Here is a 23,369-nt window from a genome sequence, read left to right on the forward strand (position 1 = left end):
GTGCAGGGGGTTCTTGTCTCACCCTGCAAAGAAAAAAGTTATTGATCTGCACCATTAAGGTAATTGCTATTTTAGTGCTTTGATAAGCTCTCATCACTGAACTACTTTCTGGGCAATAACATTCTAATCTACATGATGGAGGCTATGATGCACCACCACATGCTTATGGAGTCTTCCACTTTTCTCAGCCATTGGCTCTTTCTTATCTGCTCTAATTTTATCAGTAAAGTAAAATAAATTCTACAGCTGCAACTAAAGGCCAGCATCATTTGTCTCAAATCTATGTCATCTGAAAAAATGGCTCTGCCCAGCTTTGAACAATCAGACTCTCCTCACCCTCCTGCATACAAGTTTGTCAGCTAGTCAGTTAACCCTTTTGCTCTTATTACTAGTTTCTAATGCAGACCGCAATGATAAAAACACCTTAACTCCTCCAGTGAACTAAACCAGGGCACTGGCAGCTGTTCATTACTTCCAAAGCCAGGAGCATCCGATAATAGATAAAAGCTGAACAACACTGTTTAAAACATAAAACCAGAAAGTTTAATCACAAAAGTCACAATATCTAAGCGCTTTTGCTTTGCAAGTGATTATAAGGGACCATAACAGGCCTAGCCATACACACCTTTAAGCAGACACACGTAGAAGTTGTTGCCACTCTTTATAAATACTTAAAAGTGCCTAACTCCCACACAAGCAGAGCTATACATGACAACTCTGGTGTAAACTTATGTCTACCCATATGTCCATCAAGACTAGCCTTAAGGGCAGACAAAATAGTACTCTGACCAAGGGCTGGAAATACGATGAGTTAGGAATTGATCAAATCATCTGTCAGTCCACAGGCCTTCCTGTACTTCAGTGGGAGCTGGTACACTCTATATTGATGACTTACAAAACAAAAGCTATCTAGCCACGACACAAACCAAGCCTTAATCTCCCTTGGCCTTCAAAACTGACAATAAAAGAACTGTCACCGAAATGTATAGAGGACTTAGACAACTAAAGACTGATTCTTGGTCTTGGCATTAAAGGAAGTGGACAGTAAAGGGGAGTGAATAGGTACTGTCAGCTTGTCTACCCTGGAGGGAATGAGGGAAGCTGTCAAACAGGCTGAATGACTAACACCCAGTGGCACTGGGCACTGCAGCATGTAGTACTACAAGCCTTGACAAGGCTGTACACCAAACTGTACATTTATACAGTAGCCCTAATTTGATGCAAGTATGGAAGTGTACCCAAGTGTTGCTGGAGTGGATTTATGGGACTTGACAGGGCCACAGGAAAATCATCCACACCCTTCTACAGGTATTCACACCACACCAATCACTATGATGTTCAGGGACCAGTTGGTTAATAGCTGAAGGAGAATAGCAATCCTCATGTAGTGGCCGCCGTATGTGGAAAAAATGGGTGAAAGGATGGTAGGAGGTGCCTGATGGTTGGTGGGGGGGGGGGGTGTGCACCTGCAGACATGCAAGAAAAAAATTGCTACATGCAGGCTGTGAAGATGGACATTACAAAAAGCTGGAGAATAGAACTGGATAAATATGCAGACAGGCATACAGCTCGACTGAGTTGGGTGAAATTGCCAGCTTAAGATGCATTTGAAATAGGGGAGATGAACTTTTGTGTTTGTGTCAGCAGAAGCAGTGCCATTTGGGAAGAACAAGGAGTGGAAGTATTATGACAAATTACAGCTTTCACCAGATCAGAATGCTGTGTCACGATAAGGTGCCACTCTCTGCATTTTATATATATATATATATATATATATATATATATGTGTGTGTGTGTGTGTGTGTGTTTTCTGAGAGTGCAGCATGCTTGCTGACTTAATGTAGAACTTAGGCTTTGTTTTCCACATATCCTATAACACAACCCTACTGTCACCTCCTTACAGGTGGATATTTGTTTTGGACATTTCAGGTCATGACTGGAACATAAAAATAAGAATGGCTTATATATAAGGCATGGTCTACAAAGGAAGTATGATTCAAAACTGTAGAAGTCACAGAAGAAAACTCTGTGAAAAGGTCAGTGTGGGTTGACATCAATGACAACTATGTCTGAATTGGACCAGACAAGCCTCCTGGTTCAGAACAGCTTAAGGGAGGGGATGAAAAAGTAGTTATTTATAGTCTGTGCACTAAAATTCATTCCAGTTTAAAAAGACTTCAAGACAGTAATGCTGACAGGAAGCAATGTAAGGAGGAAAGGTGACAAAGTTAAGAAAAAATGAACAGATGACATTTGTTAGTTGTGGTGGTTGTGAGGTACACCTAATAAGTTTGGGAAGTACCTGTTAAGAAGTACTATGACTGGATATGTTACACTGGTAGACAGGTAAAATACTGCAGAAATAGACTGCTTATAGGGACTGGTGTAATTTGCAAAAATAAATCTATTTGCAGAGGATTCTCATGTGGGGGAAGTGGTGAATGATGATTTCAGTACACCTTGAATGGGTATGGTTCAATCATTAACATATGTTGGTATAAAGATTTTCTCAATGGAGTGTTGCTAAATGAGATAAACAAAGAGGCCATGGATCAGAGTCATGCCATTGCATTACCATTATGACTAAATGTAGTAAGCAATAGCCAGGATGAACACGATACTGGTGTGTATTTTAGAAGGATAGATCTGACACAGACACATGATCCTCCCCCTTTATAGGACTCTGGTGTGATGACGTGTGCAACATTACCCATTTCTGCAGTCTACTTATAAAGAATGTGACATATCTACTAGAACTGCAACAGAGTGCAACAAACATGAACAAAAGCAGAGAAAGGTTGGAGTTTGATGTAATGGGAGCTTGACAGTATGGCTTTTACTAGTAAAGAAGAAATAGACCAAGGAACATGAAGTGAACATTTAAGGCCATTAACAGATAAAGTGATGCGGGACACTAAGATACAATGGCACACCTGAGCAACTGGTAGTCTGAGTTAAGGCAGAAATCATATAGCATTATTTCACAGAGATGGTAGTGAATGACTGAAATGCTCTGCTGTGTTAACTGGTTAAATCTAATTTTGTACAGAGGTTCTAATCAGGTTGAAACAGCATTCATATACCTTTATATTTTTTTTACACTTTTTACATTTACAACCATTTTACTATGATTTTATTTATTGTTTTATCTGTTTTTAACTTTATTTTGTACTAGTGCTTATTTAATCTACACATTAATTTAAATTTGATGTGAATGGCAGAAGTGTTGAAGCTGCATAGCAGCTTTTCTAATAGTCCTTTTACTGCACAGTTGAATGTCCATATTCATGAAAAATAGCATTTCTTGCATAGGTTCTTAAACTGTAATTGCTTCTGAGTGCTTCTGTAGCAAACATGCTCCTGTGGACCACAGCTGTGATGATGAAATTATTATCCTGACTTACTGTGCAGCATAACAGGATTATCAACTGTTTCAACGCATGTGACTGCTGGCTATATAAGTTACTGTTCCCTTTAATTCAAGGCACACTTAAAACAATATGCAGACTTTTTTCTGTTTTTACTGGATCAAGTTAATGTTAATGCATTGCCTTAAAATGGTGCTGTAGAGCAACTGGGTGTTATGTAAAGTGATAGAGTGTATTAAACATTGCTTGGAGAAAGAAGCATGCTCTGTGGAAAAAATGTTAAGGATGAGGTCTGTCATTTCAATTCCACATCCCATCCTTCTTAATTACTACAGACTTTACAAAGGATATAGAAGGAAAATAAAGTTATTTTGCAGAGAACAAACATTTAAAACAGTACTGATACACAAGGAGTGAACATAATAAGAAAGGATTTGTATGATTGGAATGAAAAGTTTGGTAAACATATGGCAGCATAAACTTAATACAGAGTAGTACACATAAAACTTGGATAACATGGGTAACAAATGTCCAGAAACCGTGGCCCTTAAGAAGAGGCAGAAGCAGCAACAAAATCAAGATAAAATCAAACAAGCAGTATGAAATAACAGCAGGTTTAGTTGGGTAAAGTGAAACAATGTGGGCGGAAATACATAAACAGAAAAAGTAAAGTAACTGCTGTTAAGTTCTTATACGAAGTACTACAAAGAGTTCCAGAAACTCAGTTTCAAAAAAGGATACATCAAAGGAAGTAAGCAAAAATGGAGCCAAACTTGTGTCAAACTATTTAGATATAGTTTAAATTAACTCAACCCAGATATCTTTCACCAAAGAAGGAAGGTAGGTCAGAAAGAAGGTAAGTAATCACTCATCCAAAAAGCCACAAAACCTGAACCGCACCATCCCTAACCCATCCAGGTGGGAACTACACCCCCCCAATGTGGGGAGACTGACCCCCCCTACCCCCTAACTAAATATACCAACTCCAAAATCGCACTACGGTTGGGAAAAGGGCAAAGTTCACCTTGTTGGCCAACAATTTACTTACCCTGGGAAGATCTTCATTGCTCCGATCTTTCACTGAAATGGGCTTTCATTATTTTTGTCTGGATAATATGGTCTTTGATGATCTGGGGTTTCGATAGCCTGAAAGGGACCCACACATATACATATGCATACATATTAATAATATATACTTCTGTATATCCAAAGAACAAAATGTCAATGCTCATTTGGCCAAGATCACAAAGCCGAAAGCAGAAAACACTGAAACTGTAAAACAACGTAACCCATAACATCAAAAAAACAACTGCACAAATCAGTACATACATCTGACATCATATTCACTAGTGTAAATACAAATACAAAATCTTCTCTACAACATATCAAAAAAATAATAAACTAAACAGTTTCTAAACCATTCCATATAATTAACCATAAACCACAGTTTAAATAAAAATACATCAGTTCTGCAACGTGCAACTTACAATATCAAAACATACTTTACAGCTGTTGCTACCTACAAATGCTAAGCTTTACCTTCTCCTCTCTATTACAGACCCAATATTACTCACAATAACAGATGACTCAAAACTGTTAGTTTAAACAATTCATGGAAAACTGCAGTATACTTTGAGAAATGAACTACTGAACACAACATTCCGATACTATGAGAAAAGTAATATGTAACTCAGTCTCCACTACTTCCTTGTACGTACCACAAAATCTTAAAGTTGTATTGCTAGTTTACAGGTAGCACAAAATACACTAACCTATACATTTCATAACTTAAACTAACTTTTAAAACATAACACAATTCAATTTAAAGTTTATGCAGGGGGCAAGTCCCCCTGCACTCCCATATGGGGAGTAGCACCCCCCACACCCCCTGCAGATTATATATACCAACTCCAAGATCACACTAAAGTGAGGGGAAGGATAAACTTCCCAATCCTAAATACACCACAATCTGCACAGAACTCATAACTGCAGTTTGGTCTTTGCAGATGCAATGTTCTGTACTTTCTTTGTTCAGGATTTTCGTCATTCGCATCTTGGCCAAGTGAACATCAACATTTTGTTGTTTTGATATTCAGAAGTACAGAAATAGATCCATTTATATATATATATATATATATATATATATATATATATATATATATATGTGTGTGTGTGTGTGTGTGTGTCCTAATATATATTAATTTGTATATACATATATATATATATATATATATATATATATATATATATATATATATATATATATATCCTACATCAAACCTTAGGGGTCCACTCTTTCCAACGGAGATAAGTTTTGACAATGGCCCATTAAAGTCTCAGTGAAGGATGAACATGAGAGGCTGAGCAACTTTCACCAATGAGTGCTAATATTTACATACATATACATGTGTCCTTATACACACACACACACAAACACATGCACTTAAGTGCATTCACACACAGACAAACACACGTGCATGCACACACACACACACACACACACACACACACACACACACACACACACACACACTTTAAACATATACAAATATTTTTATGTCATAACATGCCTCTTGCATGTTGTATGTACTGTGCCTTGTGCCTGACTTAAGCAATGGCCATATGTTTCCACATGCCACACTACTCAAGTACATTACACATCCACCTGTTTAGACACACTAATATTTTTGCACTTAGACCCAGTCACTTATTTCTACCACAGAACATCCATATGGTAGGCAAACGCCATCACCTCCCTCCAAGGTGAAGCAGCTGGCCATCACTGACTCAGTGTCCTCCCTGTCTCACAGCAACATCTAGTGCTACTGTGCTAACTGAACACATGTTGTTGGCATCACAGTCTGAAAAGAAAATGCCTGCACCAATGGAAATGACATGCAGTCGCTGAGAAAACATTCTATACTAAACTATGGCCTTCACTGCAATGCTTAAGCAAACAGGCATTTGTGTTCACCTTTTCTGAGGGCTGATCTTAGTACAAGCAAAGCGAATGTTCTGGTCACAGTGATGAGATTTCTGGTATTAAGTCCTGTAAAATACTCCTGCACTTCAGTGTCAGACTGTCAGTTTGTTCTTGCTAAAATGTGTAACTTATTGCACTCGTGTTCTTCCAGCTGCTAGACTCTTGCCTTCCAACTTTTCCAGATCTAACTTTATTCCTTATCTTTTCTGTATACTCTACAGTATCTTAAAATGTTTTATCACCTCTGCAATGCTGCACTTTTTTATGGCTGGTGTCATTCCACTGGATTTTAGAGAAATGCAGTGAACACCATTGTGTGAAATATTTACCCTTATGGTATTCATATGCTACAGGAAAGTACATGCTGAGCACTTCTGTCTGAAGCTGTTACTTACATAGTGCCCTGTTTGTAACTTGCATATCCTCTGAACATTTTCTTTATTTGCTACCACTATTTAAGTCCTTTATAAACAGCTCTCTTTTTAAAATCAAATCTCTTCATTTTTCTCAAAATTGTTTGAGCTACAGTGACAAATGTACTAGGGTCAGCTGTCTGTTGTCCACCATTGTCTGTATTTCCTTAATCAATTCTGCTTTCCCCTTCCTGCATACAGAGTGTGTGTTCATTTTCTGCTAATCTCAGTGCCTTTCCTGTAAAAAAAAAAACTGTTTTAAATATGAAAAATATATTCCCTTCAGTTCACTAGCACGTTTGAAGTTATTTTACTACTCATATTATAGCATGGCAGATCCAGAAGGCTGAAAGACAGCACTAGCACCCATCACACCATCACTGCCGCTGTCTTATTAAAATAGTAATGCAAAAAAATATATATCCTGACAAGTAAAGATAAACTCTGCTTTAATCATTTTGCAATGGGATATAAAGCAGTGTTAATTATTAAACAGCATCACAAACCTGATCAAGAACAAATTAGCTCTGGAATATGAGTCAAAGTCTGTTTTGATCAAAAATAATGCTAGTTTTCCACAATGAACTACCCCATGTCAATGTAGATATACATATACCTTTTAGTAATTATTTACATCCCACTGCTAAAGTTTCCAATATATACTAACACGAAGCAAAACTTAATAATGTCTGTAAGAGATTGAATGACTGTACCCTGTTGTGGATGGCCTTGAGCAGAACTGACCGTTCAGAAACTAATGAAACCACTAAACAGTGTGAAAGTGTGCATTCTCATGGCACTTTAAAACCTAGCAAAAAGGCATTTCAAAGGAAGGTCACAGCAGTGATGAGTAAAATCGGTCTTAATCAAATTAGTTACAAAAATGTAAACAGCATTGTTAATGTTAACCTAGTGGGACACTCCTTCAGAACATCACATTCTGTGATGTCTATCAGCATCTCTCAAGTTTTACATGCATTAAAGAGCATCAACATAAATGTTTCCACTGTGAAACTCTAAAACTGGGCACCTTAATGTAGTTCCTATGATTATTATCCAACACAAGGTTAGTCAAATGTTTGAGTACATGACCCTAAATCAATGCTCAACATCAATATCCATCACATTTGTTAGTGTTTAAAGATATGCCATGCCTTACTACTGCATGCAGCTTGACATTTTTTTTTTAATAGAAAGCAGTTTTCAAAAACAATTTGATAAAAACATGCAAAGTGCTAAAGTGCCAGATTCATTAACATTCCTATTAATTTAAGTTCAGGTTTCCAGAACTGCATCTAAAATAGACACCTGCTCTTAAAAAGTCAGCATTCCAAGCAAATGCAAACACATATGGGTAGTCTCATAATCTTAAACTGCTTTTAATGCCTTGAGGAATCTCCTTGTTTACTGTTGGAATTACTGATGTTTACACTCCAGTATCTACTATGTAGGGTACTAGGATCTATATTTTACCTTTAACCTAGAAGTTACCATAGATTCTTTTTTTTTAATTAGTTCAAGCAGGCAGAAGCTTTAACAGTACCCATTACCACTTTAATCAGCTAACAGAGCTCCCGTGCCAGTACTTTGCTGAAGCAATACTGCTAAAGTGTTTCCAAATCTCTGTATACTGCATACAATGTAATGTGTGCAATCCTACCGTACATTATATACTGTCACACAGCTGATGTGACTGCTATATAAAATAAAGCGATTTTTTTGTGCCACCCTCAGGGTGTCTTGTTAATGACACAGCAATGTTGAAAGAATGCATTTAATTACGGTAAATGCATACTTACTACCCGTGCTACAATGGGGAAATTGAACAATTCTCTCCGGAAGGCAAAAATAAAAACATTTTTCTTATCAATACATAACAATTCATTGCGTCTTCTTGGGGAGAAGCCCTGTACTACCCCGGACTGTATATGAGTACACTGGCAAAGCTGATGAAATGCCTGTCAGTCACCGTGGTAATCCCTCATCCCACCCCAGTTTTGTCCATGAATTTGTAGGTTACCAAAGAAACCTCTGAACACTTCAAACCACTTTAATGTATATGATTTATCATCTGCAAACATCTATGTCGCAGACGGTCTCACAACAAACTGTTAAAAAGCTAAGCACTCCACCACTCACTATACTGTAAATATCATCGACTGCTTTACTTTGTTGACCTGAAACTGAATAAACCAGTTACTCAACAAAAACACAGTGGTATTTCCCTTTCCAGGACAATAAAGCTACAGAAACCAACGTTAAAAGGGAATGAAGGATTCCCCTTATTTGTAAACATACAGTGGAAAAGTACACACCAACGTTGTGTACTTTTCAGATGCTACAAAGAAAGCTAAAATTGCCTTCCTTTGGAAAGAAGTGCACTAATGCATCGGTCAAGGTAAGAACGGCGATCAATACAAGATGTTTTAAGGTTTCTTAAATTGTCAACATTTTGACAACAACATACAGCAATGTATTTGTTACTCCAACATTCAAATTCTGAATACAGACTTTTGCTAAAATGGTTTTAAAGGGCACGCAGCTTTGGTCAGCATTACTAAGATATAAGCGTGCCTTACATAAAATTTGCCTACTAACATTATTATTTAACTAGAAAAATCAGCATCTCCGAGTTCACTGTATTACTTTTCTGAATATATTATACAAAACATGCGGGACTAGACCCAGCGTTAAAGCATATACAAGCTTCCAGTTAACCCTTAAGGTTAAAAGTCAAAAGAAGGTGTAGTTTCAGCACCTGTTGGTTACCGACCTTTTAAGAAATAAAAATCCTCGTAAAGCCTTATGTAGAGTCTGTTTTCAGAGCCCTTTTACACAACAGTTATACTTGACCTGCAGGTCTGAAGGTACTGTGACAGGCGGCTGCTGGGTTTTACCAGAGTCTCTGAAGAGGTATACTCCAAATAACTCAGAAACCTTGAGAAGTGCTCAGTGTCATGAAACTCATAACAGTATATAGTCTGCCTGCCTTATACACGTAGGGCGGGAAACACCCAACTCTTTTCTTCCCCTCCCCTCCAGCCGCGCGCTTCACCGTTAAAGCATCGTAAACACTCACCGCAGGCCAGCTGTGTTGTACTCCAGTTGTGTTTTAGATCACGTCAAGACTCGCTGACGAAAAAGGCGACACCACCTGGTAAATCGAGAACCTCTTTCCTTTTTGTATTAAACGCTTCAATTAGAGACTGTGTCTCTTTCTTTCCCACCTTCCAAGCTGAGCTAGTATCGATGTAAATGTATGTCAGGGGCCCCACCTTATACGTTGCTGGGTTAAAAGTCTGTTTTTGATTATTAAGAGGTCAGTAAATAACAGAGGCACAACGAACATTGTTGAAGCCACAAACAAAATCGTAGTACTCTGAGGCATTTTACTGTTATAGATATCCCTTATTGTGCTCAGAAATGTGTTAGAGAGATTTTTTATTTACATTGGTCCACAAATGAAAAAAGACAAACATTTGCATTACAATCGTTGTTACCTAATTGCATGGGTCACTGATTCAGACGAAGCGACAATGGTCCAAGGGACCCTGAATGGTTTATACGCCTGTGGGAATAATGTCTTTTTCAGGGTGACACACAGCTGGGAAAAATGCAGTATTTTGTGGTGCAGACTACTACTTCGATTACGCCGTGCAAGAAAAAATATGTCATAAAGTTTAATGAAAAGTCTTCAGCACTGGAAAATAAAGCAGGCGCCATGTCGTGGCTGACTCCTGGAGTTATATTGTAATGTCTGACTGTTTTATGCTTTAATTAAATCACCTCTTGTGGTAGTTGGTTGAAAGTCAAGCTACAGTTAAGACTCTTCTTCAGAAAAGGCTAATTGGTTATTTTCAGTGAGTGAATATAATAAAAATAAATTCTAAGTTAATGAAATTGGGGGGGGGGGTGAGGTAGCTGTGGGTAAAAGTAGAGACTACTATTACAGTTAATAGTAACGTAAAAATAAACACGTGAAAACTTAGTTTGGTTCACATAAAAACTGTATTTCCTACGAAACATGCCGCATTCTCTGCCGGATAGAGTTGCAGATTCTGTCAGAGCAAGATCTGTTTTTTTTTTTTTTTGTTTCATTCATTCATAAAGTTCCTCGCAGCTTCAACCTGCCATCCTCAGCGTTCGCAGGAAGGCTGTTTTATGCACTAAACTTTCTTTGTTGTATAGCGCAGGAAAACTGCTCCATTCATTCAGCTTTCTTTCACTTGTGGTTTAGCACAATAGGGTTAAGCTTATGAACGGTTTACCCTTTATCCTACATTTGAATCTGTTATCCTCCTACTTAGTACTGTATGAGTAAGTCACTGAAATGAACAACCGAACAACATGCAAAGCAACACTACTGTTATCTAAACATAAATACAAACTAACTACTACTCTTTTAAAACAGGTGGAGAATAAATTTAGACCATAACACAGAGTAACATAATTACTCAGTCTTTCATTATTTTGAAGTTAGGATAAAAAGGATAACTGGACCCAGAACCATACCTCTCAACCTCTTAGAGCATGAAATCTAGACAAAGCTATAAATAAAAGTGGGCCAAAGGCCCAAAAATAGGGACACATTTTAAATATTACTTTTACAAACTTAGAAAGTTGATAAAATAGCATGTTTTGCATCAGCATGTATTTTCTGAAGGGTAAAAACACATGCGATCTCCACACCATACAGTTAGTTGTCTGTCAGGGGCCAGAATATGCTTTATCACACACTCACTCAAGTGTCTCAACAACAGGTACTGTTATGACTCTGTCATAGTCTATGTTGGTGTGAATGACTTGAGATGTACCTCCCTGGACTATATGAAGAGAGACATGATTGAACTCACTGAATATGTGTCCCTGGCAGGTATGTCCCTAGCCTTAAGCAGCATTCTACCATCACCCAGAATGATGCCTCAATACAAACAGAAAATGATTGATGTTAACAATTGGCTTAGTTTCTGTTCTCATTCCAGGGGGATCCAGTACCTGACAGCATAGGAAGATATGATCAAAAGACCACAATGCTTTGCCAGAGATGGCCTGCATCTGTCTCACTTGGGCTTCTGGCAAAGACATTTGCCTCACCCATAGTGCCTTTTTTTAGAAAATTTGATGAGGTTAAAACTACCAACATAAAAATTTCAACAAAACACAAATTAAAGGTCATGCTGCTAAATGCTAGGAGTCTAAACATGAAACTGCACTCATTGCGAGCAGTCTTAACTCTGGAAAATGCTGACATCTGTGCAGTCGCAGAAACCTGGTTCAAAGCTACGGAGAGCACCCCAGCCATACCTGGTTACTCATCCTATCATACATTCAGACCCAAAACTGTGGGTAGTAATGCCAAAGGAGGTGGAGTTTTAAAATATATTAAAGACATACACACCTCCAAGCTGGTCAAACAGTATGAAGCACAGGAGACACTCCAGGTGCAGTTAACCATTGACAAGAGCCCTATACAAATCATAGCTAGCTACCGGCCCCCAAATCTGACTCAAGATGACCAAACTACCTATCTAGACCTCTTCAAATCTGTCAAGATTCAACCCTTTACCCTGATCCTGGGTAACTGTAACTACCCAAACTGACCCAGACTGGAAGAACTACTCATGCCAGAACACAAATGCCCAGAGATTCCTCGATTTTTCAATGCAAATGCTTTGGAAGAGCTAGTCAATACCCCCGCAGGAGGAGAAAATATCTTGGACATGGTATTAACCAACATGGGTAACCACTGCTGCATCCCTGCAATATCATCCTTCCTTGTAACCATAAAGCGGTCATGTTCAAAGTCACCATCTCCCCCAATCCCCCCTCTAGCTAGGGTCAAACAAAAAACTTTTTCAAACCTGATTACCACCTCCTGAGGGATGGTATAAACAGCTTCACAGCCCCTTTCCCCTCTCTAGGAACTGGCACCAGTATCCAAAACTATACCAAATTACTATACGAGCATTTATATAGATGCATGGAATCAGGAATACCTGACAGGACTAAATCATCCTCTGGAATAAAGAGTAAACCTGTCTGGTGGACATATGCAATAAGTAAACTCTATAACAAAAGAAAAAAAAAAATTGCTGTCCAGGACCAAGAAGGAGCAGGTGCCCAGTTGGAAGCAAACTCTCCTTAGCCTAAATGAGCAAATAAGAGCACTAGTGAAATCCTCCAAAGCAAACTTCAAGTCCAAATTGGCCACATCTGCTAGAGACAATCATAAGGCCTTCTTCACATACGTTCGTAATCTCAAAGGTAGCACCCAGATCTGTTCAGAACTGGTGGTCAAAGGCATCACATATCCAAATGCCGTAGATATAGCAAACTTGCTGGCTGACAGATTCAGTGAAAATTTCACCCCTCTGTCCCCCATCAGTAAATCAGGACATTCCCAGTATCTGCCCCCTTCCCATTATATCTAGGGATCAGGTCATCACTGATCTCTCAAAGGCAAAAAAATACAGCCTCCAATGGACCCGATAACCCGAACTTGCAGCACCATTAGGCACCCTATTCAACCAAAGCCTGAGTACTGGCTTTGTCCCAGCTAAGTGGAGGACAGCCACTGTCATCCCTTTACACAAAGGTGGTGTCTCCAATGATCTGGGAAATTATAGACCCATCAGCCTAACTAGCCTGATCTGCAAGGTCATGGGATGGATTATCATGGACCTCATTAACAAGGACAACAAGCAACCTCCAAACACTCGATCCCACACAGTTTGGCTTTGTCAAGGGGAGGTCATGTCTGTTAAATTTGGTCGACTTTTTTGAGACAGTAACCAGAGCCATGGATGAGGAGAAGACAGTGCACACCGCCTACATTGACCTGGCAAAAGACTTCGACACTATTCCCCATTCAAGCATAATAGATAAACTCTCTCAACTAGGCATCACTCCATATGTTACCAGATGGGTAGCTAACTGTCTTACTGATAGAACCCACCTAGTCAGAGTAAGGAAAGCCACCTCAAGCAGTAGACCCATATCGAGTGGCATACCCCAGGGTTTGGTCTTAGGGCCTCTGTTATTTGGGATATACTTTTCTGAGGTGCAGGCCAAAACCAGTGGGCTATGGCTGACCAAGTTTGCAGATGATTACAAGATAGGTGTGGTCATCAATTCCCCTAGTGATGTGGACATCCTCCAAGAGGGTCTCACACAAACAAATGACTGGTGCCAAAAACATGGCCTCAAGCTGAATACAAAAAAATGCATCATCATCCCTTTTTGGGAGAGTGATGTCCCCACAAATTATCATATTAATAACAATGTCCTAAGCACACAGCCAGTCATGAGGGATTTGAGCACCCAGATTGATAGCAACCTGAATTTTGACCACCATGTTGCTTCCATTGTACAGAAAGCTTTCTACTTGGCCCACCTCATAAGTAAGGGTATTTCATCCAGGGACAAGGAGGTCAGAACATCCCTGTATTCTTCCCTTATAAGGCCCATTATTGAATACAATGCCCCATTCGGCATGTACCTTGCAAAACACATGCACCAGCTGGAGAGACCACAGAAGTTCCTCACCAGGAGAATCCAGGGCCTCAAAAGTTTACCATACACAGATAGGCTAAAAGCCCTATCCCTCTACTCTGTTTCATACAGACTCCTCAGAGGTGACCTCTGTCTGGCATACAAGGTGATCTCGGACCCTGGCTTGATGGGACTGCTGCATATCCACAAGTCAAGCTCCACTCAAGTAATCCACACACATGGCCTCAACCTGGTCTGTGACATCAATAGAACTTGTTGGTGGGACAGATTTTTGTTCCAGGGACATCCCCATCTGTGGAATATCCCTGTCCACATCAAGCAGAGTACCTCTTTTACCTCTTTTGAAGCACAACCTGGATAACTGGATGGGAACTAGAAAATACATCCCTGGGATTCCACCCATGTCCCTGTTGGGCAGGGGCATCGGGTGCTGATTTGTCTATACATGGGCTAAACTCTTGGCTAAGCTTATAAGAGCCTCAGGGTCAATAGCCTAGTAGCTTCCTATGATCCTATGGTATGAAGTCTGAAACTCAAATGTCTGCCATTATTTTCTAACTTTAGTTTTTAATAATTTGCCACTAATTTGCCAGAAAACTACAACTTCATGAAAAACGGACCAAAAATATGAGGCAAAAGATCTGGACATTATGGGAAAATCTATACAATTGAGAGGTATGCGCAGAAACAAAAAAAAACATAATTTTCATCATATATTGATATTTTTGGCATTGTTAATGTCCCAGAATTATTATACCCAATTACCAATATTTCCAAATTTGCTATATCACAAAATGGGTCAGGTGGAGGCTTCAGTACAGTGTGATTCATACAGTTAATGATTTTGGTCTTTCCCAATGTAATTTTAATGGGACACAAAGTGCACTGAACACTGCCCTCATTCAGCACATAAGGTAAAAATGTGTTGTACAACTATGTCTTAAAACTACAGCACCTAGGAGCTGTCACCCTGAAGAAGACCTGTTTTCAGCCTTGTTCTGGAGGAAAAGCCTTTAGGCTCATAGGTTTGAATATCAATCTTAAAACTTACCTTAGCCTTCAGGAAGCTTAAATACAATAATTTTATGTTGACATTTTGTATGCCCCACCTTGAAAGACTATTTTTGAAGGAAGTTAATAGCTGACTTTTTCTGATGTCAAGTAGAAACTTGCTCATTAATCTTGAAAAGCATTATATAGTGAATCTGACACTTTTTAGTATTACTGATATTTATTTTTAGTATTAAATTCCTCAGTCTAGTGTTAGCTTCCCCCAGTATAACATTTGAGACAAGCAAGGGATTAACAGACAAATTCTGGGTGGCTGTGCAATGTTAATTTTCAAAAGACTGCTGAGTGGCATGCCACCTAGCTAATCAGACATGTATTATGTGTTGAATAATGCTGTCAGTCCAAATGATAGATCATATAAATAAAGAGCAGCATAATGCCAAGGGGAGAAGCAGTGCTAGACTCCATGACAGGAACAGTATCACAGATGGACTCATGACTGAAATTACATACTTCAAAAAGGGAAGCAGGCTAGAGCATTCATGTCAGTGTATACTCTCATGTGCAATGTAGCTCCGAATAGCTGCATCTTGCACATGTCCACCACAAGAAGAGCAGTACAGTGGCCATCAGGTGAAACATTGTGGGCACAAATATCAAAGTGCCAGCTGTAGTCATCATAGAAATGAGGAGAAAACTGGATAGATAGAAAAGTATGAAATGGGAGAACAGCAAGCAAGGTATGATAGGTGGTCGGGGTGGAAGGGTTAATTTTTTTTTGTAAGGAAAGATCCTGTTTTGTATATACATTGGAAAGTAAGGTAGGTTGGGAAGGTAGTAAAAGAAGGTTGTGGATGGAAAAGAGAGAGAAAAGGGCGTTTATATCACGTTATCAAAAGATGAAAATAGCGAACGCTATTTCGTTGGCCCCAAAGCATCTAAACATGAAAATATCGAACATTCAGAACAGCAGATTTTTTCCCATGGAAAAAATTTGCTGCTCCGAAACACATACACACAACACAAGCACATCAAACAAACAGCAACCACACACATACACTTAAATTCCTACATCTAACGCTACACTAAACTAAACATACACTACTATCTACCCACTTACCTTAACCCAAACCCTAACCCTAAGGTCCGTCACTATCGCGCACTCACCTAACATGCCCCCTAACCCTAACTCACTTAAACCGCCCCTAACCCTAAATTCTGTCACTATTGCACACACGCCTAACCCACGCCCTAAACCTAACTCACTTAACCCGCCCCTAACCCTAACGTACAGGCAATCACACACTTACCTGAACCCAACCCGTAACTTTCCACCACAGCACTAAGAATAGCGAAGCCACAGAAACGGCCAACCAAATTCTTTCCCGAGGAAAGAATTCGCTATTCTGCAGCTTCGCTATTCTTAGCGTTTGCTGAATAGTACTCGATATCAGAACATTCAAAGTTTTAATACTTCATTGTTCTGCTATAGACCTAGAAAAGGGCAGGTAGCACTGTCAGAAAGCTAAACATAAAGGTATGACTCATACAGACAGGGTCATTTGGCACTGAAGATACTGTTAGATACAATGGATGGACTTAGACACACAAATAATGGACAAATGGTTGTGAGGAGGATTGGGCAATAAACAAGGAATAGGGAATGACAAGGGAGGGGAAACACCAGAATGGGGGTAAGATAGAGTTCTGGCATATTTGGTCACCAGGTCAGTCCAGAGGGCAACAAATGCAGTCAATAATAAGTTAAGGAGCTGATACTATGGGTCAATTGTTCCTCTGGTGGACAGTGGGCAAGGCCTGCCAGTTGTGCAGTAGACCCAGGCATCATTCACCTGGGCGGTTGATGTTTTTAGCCAGTTGCTTCTCTGCTGGCCCAATGAGGAGGGCCTGCCAGTCATATGAGGCAAGCATCCCTTCAGATACTGCTGAACCTGAGCCACCCCCAGTATGTGAAATGACAATAGGAGACCAAGACATATCCCTCCAGATAATTCTCAGATGAGGAGTCCATCACCAACCTGTTAAACGGCCATTACAGGCACCAAGGAACCTTTCAGGATACCTCTAGCAATGGTACCAGTGCACCCTTGCTGAGAGGCACCCACTGGCAACCCAGCACCAGAGACATGAGTATTCTGTGGTAATGATTCAGAATTAGTGGTGTTAAGTAGAATTATCAGTATATTCACACACTAACTGAACCCTTTTAGCATGATTTAATTAGACTGCACCATTTTGTGCACCTATACTCAATGATGCTCAATACTGTACAACTGTGAAATAAAGGAATTTCATCAGAGAGGCTGTAGATTTGCAGCTTTACAGAGTCAAGGAAGGAGTAACAGACTTTAAGGAGTCTTGCTGGTAAAATACATCAGCAAGAACAGCAACCCATGTGAAGGATGTTAGTTTCACTGAGGCAGACTTTGTAATGTACATGATACTGCACCATCTGCCTGTGTTTTTGTGAGAGCAGCCATGTACAATAGAATGAATAGTGCCATTGTGAGCTGATAAGTTAATAAAGGCAGGTGGGAGCCTGTGGCCATGGGTACATTACCAAAGTGAGGGATGGGAAGGCTTTCCAAACCATTACTTATGACACATAAGCAGGTTCATATAAAAGAATGTGGCTGAAAGTATGACCATCACACAGCACACTGTATGCATACACACTAACTGATGTGTTTTTTCCCTCATGTGTACATGTGCACCCAAGGGAGACAGAAACTGAGAAAGTTTACAACCAAGAATAAAAAAATACTGCAGGCCAGCCACACACATAACGTAAGCATCTCCTGAACAAAGCTACTGCAGACAAGTGGTATAGCGACTAGATTTGACAGGGAATGATGTAGCATATGAATTTGGTGGGAGGCTACAGTATGTCTCTGCAACAAGTTTGGCAAATGGTCAATGATATGATAGTTCATGCAAAGGAAAAGGCTTGAGACATGGCAACAGATAGGTCCACCAACACTATAGTTTCTCACTGGGGCTGATGAATGTTTTATCTCACATGTTGGCCAGGGAGAGCAGCACTTTACACCCATGGCAGCATGGATGTGGGAGTTGGTATGACACTCCACTACCTTTGAAGAGAAGAATGGACTGACGCCCATCTTCAAATCTTTCTTTCCAGGGAACTCTGATCTGCAACTCCAACATCTTGCCTGACAAGGTGTATATGTCAAAGTATGCTGTAGCTATATTTTAATGTATATTATGCTGTTAGGCTTCAGGATATTACCTATATTACAGCACATACTAAAAAGAGTATATAACCATAGGGGCATATGTGTGGGCAGATAAAGCTGTCATGTATATTCCTACTTTCATAGGTTCTGCTCTTGGAGGATCAAGCACAACAAGGCAACATAGGCTGACATTACCTTTAGCTGACAATGATGGCAGCATACAAGTGGCATGGTCCGAAGACACTGTCACATTACCTGCAAAACTACAATGGGAGAGATCGTGAAGATCCAGTATAACTGAGGCCCCTGAAGAGCTAACAGGTTGAGCACACATTCTGTCCAAGGCAATTTAGACAGCTTCTGTCTGAGAGTCCTTTCGGGGGGGGGGGGGTCCACCTGTGTCCCTAGCTCATTTAGCATCTGAAATATACACAATTTCTAAACTGGATAAGTTATAAGGTATAGAGGCAAGGTGAGGTTAGACACTACCATGTCTCCAGCAACATTTCTAACATGGCTGTGTCACTTTGCCTTAAGCAGTGGCTGTGCATATCAGTGGTCCAGGTACAATTGGCTGCTAGCCACTGATTGTGGGGATGCTGACTGTGCTCCATAGATTCCTGTGTGACATGCATCAAGTACACAGTAATATGGAGTATAATGAGTGGAAGCAGACCACAATGCTGAGGTCAGTTGTGGCAATTGTGGCTTCAGTTGATGCCTCCATGAGACACATTGAAACTGCCTTCCACAGGAAATGCTATCCATGCCCATGGGAGGGTCAGGATGTGAAACGCTTGAACACAAACTGTCCCAAGTCAGATTGCTGAAGCCTTTGCAGAGAGGGTCTCATTGTCACCTGTGGGCACACAGCCTACCACACAACATTGTAGGACACCTTTTCAGGATGCTTGCTCACATTCAAGCATTGTGAGACCTTCCCTGTTACCTGTGTGCACATATACTGCCACCCTGCTCATGGTCTTTGTCCACAGTTGGACAGTAGTGCTTATCAGGATCAAGGTGAACACTCATCATCCCCTAGTTCTATTACTTTCCTGTTTCAGACCTCATCAATCTGCAAAAGCACAAACCAGCACAGTGGTCACCTCCAATAGTCTCAGTGTGGCAGCTTCATTCCACCACTGGAGGATGTGATCCTTGATTTCCAACAAATCCAGGAATACATGACTTCTGTGTTTACATTCCATTGAGCCTATTCTCTCTCCTAGTGTTGCAGTCATTTGTCACTGTATGCTCCCACATATGACCCTAGTATTGCAGTCAGTTGTCATTGTGTTCCCCCAACCACCTTTGCAAGGGATAATGACTGTACTTTGCCCACTCCCTAACCTGCAAGGGCGTGATTATGTTTGATACACAGCATGGCCATTCCATGCACTATCCTGCATAGCCTGGATATGATAACACATGCATCATTTTATTCTGTGTTTGTGTCACAGCCAGTAGTTGTGGAGCAGATGCCAACTCTTTGCCAGTCCTGCAAAGTAATGCAGCCACCTCATCTCATCTGTGGTACTGTTGCTGTGTGTTCCTCACCTGACTCTTTACCCTTCCCTTTCACACTGAAACAACTGTTATGGATGGTCCTGCCAGGATGCTAACTTGCCATCCAGTCTGTTTGCGTAATGCCATATTGTGCAGCATTTTACACACATACATATTTCAGCATTGTATTGCAGTGTCCCTCCTGATGTAACCAGGCAGCAGAAGCATCCTTTAAGTAGTCTGAACTATTACATCTCTATATTGCATCTTTCAGTATGTGTTGCATTATAGGCCACTTCCTGCTTGGTCTGTGGGTTGCAGAGGGGAGGTCATCAACCAAGGGTATAGGGCATATCTGGAACTGCTTCAACACATGTCAAACAACATGAGGCAAGACAGGTTGATAAGATCCAGTACAGTCTTGCTACTACACGGAAATGATCTACTATCTCCTGCTCACTCAGCTAGTGCTTTCTCAGGTGCTGACTGTACCTTTTTGTTGGAGTGAATGGCTGCAAAGAGCAACAGTTTGGCACTGTCTCTAAGTGTAGCTGTTTACAGCAGCTGCAGTTATTGCTGTGGCAAGCATCAGTCACCTCACATGCAACATGCTTCGCTGTATAAAAAAGGTATACTCTGAGTCAGAGTTGTTAATGCATTTCTGAACTGGACAACAATTTTGGGGTTTCATCATTTGCATACACAATAGGATCTCTCTTTTTTGTGTGGTTTAGACAGCTTCTGTCTGAGAGTCCTTTCAACTAACTAACATTTCCTTGTTATACACTGTTTGACATCTGTTGCATGTCAAGATATATTTGATTCTTGCATGACTATATACTGTGATTTTGAATCGCATATGCCCTGCTCATTGTCTTTTCTTGCAGTAATTTCTTATGTGCAATGTGCTAATCATTTATGAATCCCAACCATAAACTTTCAACTCTGCCCCCTGGTTAACTAAAGACACTAAAACTCTAATGCGACAAAGGGACAAAACTTGGAAACTATACAATAAAGATAAAAACTCAGCCTCTTTACTGCAATTTAAGCAACTCCACAATCTTGCTAAAAAACTTATTTTGAAAGATAAGAAATCATACTACAACAAACTTCAGTCTACCCTCACAAACAATCCCAGAAAATTCTGGAATTCCATCAATTCACTGTTACATCCAGGTACAAAATCCAATCCCTGTCCTGACAATAATAAGACTGACACAGAAATCGCAACTCTCTTTAACTCCTTCTTTACTAGCTCCATAGCTGAACTTACTAAATCCTTCTCCACTTCCACCCCTACCCCTGACCCAAAGCCTTCTTCTACATCCATCCCTCACTCCAGCTCTCATAACCCCCCTCCCACTTTCATTCTACAACCTGTGTCTACCACCAGTATCAAACAACTTCTCTTCAAACTCAAACCATGCTCAAATGCCCCCGACAACATCCCATCACTCTATCTCAAGCTCGCAGCAGATGGCATCGCCATACCTATCAGCATTCTCATCAACAGATCCATTCAAGAATCTTATGCTCCCAAACTTTGGCGAGCTGCCCACATCCTGCCCCTCCATAAAGGAGGCAAAAATAATACCAGCAACTCATGCCCCACCTCCTCAATAACCATCTCCTCACTTCTACACAACATGGGTTCCAGCCTGGTCACAGTACCATAACTGCTCTTCATTCCTTCCTAGAAATTGTCAACCAAGCACGTGACTCTGGAAATATTGTCTCCACTGTTCTTCTTGACCTTTCTAAGGCCAACTCTCTTTCTTGGTTCAGAAGTTATCTCTCTGATAGATCTCAAGCTGTGAAATGGAATACTGGTACCTCAAAATTCCTACCTACCTCGGGGTTCTATTCTCGGGCCTCTGCTCTTCAACATCTTTATCAATGATCTCCACTCTTCAATTCTTCATTCTCAAATAGTACAATATGCAGACGACTCCACTGTTATCTGCTCTGCCCCTAGCCTTCAATTGGCCTTCACAACCACAGAAAAGGGGATGCGTCAAAATTAGCTTTCCCTTAATGCCAATAAATCCCATGACTCTGGATAAGTCATCCTTCATAATTTCCAGCCTCTCCCAATCCTCAATAGAAGTTGTTAGTAGTGCAAAATTACTTGGAGTTACCATTGATGAACACCTGAAATTTAATAATCATATACAACTAAACATAAAAAAAAAACTCATCAGAAACTTTATAGAAATGCAAACTTTCTTACTCCATCTTCAAGACAAACTCTCGCCACTACCTATTTTCTCCCTTTTTTACTATATGGTGCTCCTCTTCTATCCAATCTCACCACTTCTATCTCCTCAAAACTTGAAAGTTGCTACTATAAAATTGCCAAATTCATTCTACACACCATTGCATCTGCCTCCATAGTCACCAATGGCTAGAACTCCCAAACCAACTCGATTTCCTCCAACTTACCACTGCACACAAACTAATTTTTAAACCCACATATATACTCCTCCAAGGCCTCTAAGATCTAGCCACCAAAATCTTATTTCAGTATACAAACCCAAACGCACTGCCAACTCCTTCTTTCCTATACTACAGCAAAAAATGGAACTCACTTCCTTCCCTTCTAAGAGTCACTACAAGCTATGAACAGTTCAAATCTCTTCTCCATTCTCACCTCTCCCAAAATTGGAAATGTAACTGTATACTTCCTACCTAGATCTCAATACATCCTAGTTCCATTTTTCCCTCCACCTTGTTCCCCTTCTTCAGACTCTCTTCTTCTTTATCTCCACCCCCTCCCTGATTAACCCCATTATTTCCTTGAAGTGCTCTCATCCCACTGCCCAGTTGTATGCTTAGTCTCGCATTCAAATCTTTTGCCTTTTACTTAAGGTGTTCTTCTGGACTCAATCACAAAATGAACATTACTTTATCTGTTCTTTTTCTATCTTTCTCTGACCCCTCTAAATTATCTTGCTTCTTCGTCTCTTCTCTTATGCTTTACTGCTCTTGCATTCAAACTCTGTCTATATTTTCCTTTTTTCTTTCCTACTACACTAACATTACAGTTGCATATATATATATATATATATATAATTTTCTTAAGTATACTGCCTAATGTACCTCATTTTTTCTTGAAATTGTTAAAGTATTGTGCTATTAGAACTCAGAGTGTTTTTGCATGTATTGTATTAGTTTAGAGTCATTCTGCTGTGTTTTTGTGTGCAATGTATTACCATCAATGCATGTTTGTATTTTTGTGTGCAATGCATTATCATCAATGTTTTTATCATGGAGCTTTTCTCCCCGGGCCTCCACTGAAAACGGGCTTTCGAGCCCAGTGGACTTCCCCGGTTATCAAACTGGAAATAAATAA

General features: G+C 40.0%; 1 protein-coding gene across 4 annotated transcripts in view; it reads right to left on the bottom strand.

The window, feature by feature from the left end:
* The window catches only part of ACKR3 (atypical chemokine receptor 3), a 93,614-nt gene extending 83,321 nt beyond the window's left edge, over positions 1-10,293 (bottom strand). Inside the window, exons 1-2 of one of the 4 annotated variants that reach the window (XR_006363437.1) lie at positions 9,538-10,293; positions 4,410-4,514 (exon numbers count right to left, since the gene is read on the bottom strand). The gene's annotated coding sequence lies outside the window, so the exon portion shown is untranslated. Of the gene's footprint in view, positions 1-4,409; positions 4,515-9,537 lie in introns of those variants that run through there. The other 3 variants (XM_044060597.1, XM_044060595.1, XR_006363436.1) reach the window with 3 other exon arrangements.
* Between the last annotated feature and the right edge of the window lie 13,076 nt (positions 10,294-23,369).

The sequence above is a fragment of the Protopterus annectens genome, chromosome 2.part0, assembly GCF_019279795.1.
Source record: "Protopterus annectens isolate FY-2018-M chromosome 2.part0, PAN1.0, whole genome shotgun sequence".
In the NCBI taxonomy this organism is placed as follows: Eukaryota; Metazoa; Chordata; order Ceratodontiformes; family Protopteridae; genus Protopterus; species Protopterus annectens.